The following is a 2,216-nucleotide window of genomic DNA, read 5'->3' on the forward strand; positions in this document are numbered from 1 at the left end:
CGAACTCCTGAGCTCAAACAATCCGCCCGCCTCGGCCTCCCAGAGTGCTAGGATTACAGGCGTGAGCCACCGCGCCCGGCCTTTCGTCACATTTTTTTCAGGTTAAATTTTGCTGATAGATTTTTGTAGTCAATAGTACATGCATCTTACTGACCACTGCAGGAGATTAAATTTAAAAAATAGAGTTTTCAGGAGATTATTGGACTTATTGAATGAATTATTGTTCTTGTATCTTAAGAAGTTTCTTGATTTTTGTCTTTCTTCTTGTAGTTTTCTATACATGCCACTTTAATGCTGGAGACAGTTCCTTTAGAATAAAGAATAAAGGAAATCAGACTGATCTCAGAGTCTTAAGAGTGATTATGTGAAAAAGAAAGAAAAAAGTCTATCATTCAAAGGCAGCTAACACAGGAACCAGATAGCCTGAGTTCTAATCCCAACTCTGGGATCTAATTAGTTGGACTGTTTTCATTAAGGTGTCTATCCTTCCTATACTTCTTCATCTATTGGTTGCTAACATTTATTGAATTTTTACTCTGTGTTCCAGGTACTGTCTTAAGTTAGATTTTTTCACATGCTATCTCCTTTTATTAGTTCAACAATCTAAATTTACACTATGATTATTCCCACTTTACAGATGAGGAAATTGAAGCACAAAGAAACTAAGTAAGTTGTCCAAACATGCATAATGAGTAAGTAGCAGAGCTGGTGTTCAGATTTAGGCAGTTTGCTCATCACTGTACCATGCTGCTTCCCTACAATATCTTTTATTAAATCACTCTGCTGAATAACCAATAAGTTAAAATATTCTAAGATTTTAATTTTTCCTTTTTAGTTTTAGGTTATTTAAAAATTGTAAACATAATACTTAGCCAACTACATAGAAGTATATAAAGTTAAAAGTAAGATATAGTCATGCTCTGCATAACACCACATCGGGCAATGATAGACCACATGTACAACAGTGGTCCCATAGATTATAATATCGTATTTTCACTGTACCTTTTCTTTGTTTAGATATGTTCAGATATACAAATGTTTACTGTTGTACATTACAACTGCCTACGATATTCAGTACAATAACCTGCTGTGCAGGTTTGTAGCCCAGGAGCAATAGGCTGTACCCTATAGCCTAGGTGTGTAGTAGGTTCTACCATCTATTAATAGGTTTGTGTAAATACACTCTGTGATGTTCACACAATAATGAAAGCACCTAATGATGCAATTCTCAGAATATATCCCTGTTGTTAATGACCTATGACTATACTTTACTCTTTAATACTATCCCCCTGCAAGTAATGACTGTTAACATATTGCTCTGTATCCCTCCAGAGATTTTTCCATGTTCATATAACATGTATTTTTTAAAGCAAAAGTGGAATATAGGGTAAGTGTTGCTCCACATCTTTCTTTTTTTTTTTTTTGAAACTGAGTCTCGCTTTGTTGCCCGGGCTAGAGTGAGTGCCGTGGCGTCAGCCTAGCTCACAGCAATCTCAAACTCCTGGGCTCAAGCAATCCTTCTGCCTCAGCCTCCCAAGTATCTGGGAGGCATGCGCCACCATGCCTGGCTAATTTGTTCTATATATATATATTTTTTTAGTTGTCCAGATCACTTCTTTCTATTTTTTTAGTAGAGACGGTGTCTCGCTCTTGCTCAGGCTGGTCTCGAACTCCTGACCTTGAGCAATCGACCCGCCTCGGCCTCCCAGAGTGCTAGGATTACAGGCGTGAGCCACTGCACGTGGCCCACATCTTGCTTTTTAAATATAACAATTTATGATATACATCTTCTACATCAATAAGTATAAATTTGTCACATTTTTAAAAGAACTGCCTAATTTTCTATTTTTTTTTATTTCAGCATATTATGGGGGTACAGATGTTTAGGTTATGTACGTTGCCCTTGCCCCCCCACCCAAATCCGACTTTCAAGTGTGTCCATCCCTCGGATGGTGCACATTGCACTCTTTGTGTATGCATATACCCGTTCCCTCTTCCTCCCTCTCTCCTCCCCCTGCCTGACATCCAATAAATGTTGTTCTTATATGTGCACTTATGTGTTGATCAGTTAATACCAATTTGATGGTGAGTACATGTGGTGCTTGTCTTTCCATTGTTGGGATACTTCACTTAGTAGAATATGTTCCAGCTCTATCCAGGAGTATACAAGAGGTGCTATGTCACCATTGTTTCTTAAAGCTGAATAGTACTCCATG

Source organism: Propithecus coquereli, unplaced genomic scaffold, assembly GCF_000956105.1.
Source record: "Propithecus coquereli isolate 6110/MARCELLA unplaced genomic scaffold, Pcoq_1.0 Scaffold144, whole genome shotgun sequence".
In the NCBI taxonomy this organism is placed as follows: Eukaryota; Metazoa; Chordata; class Mammalia; order Primates; family Indriidae; genus Propithecus; species Propithecus coquereli.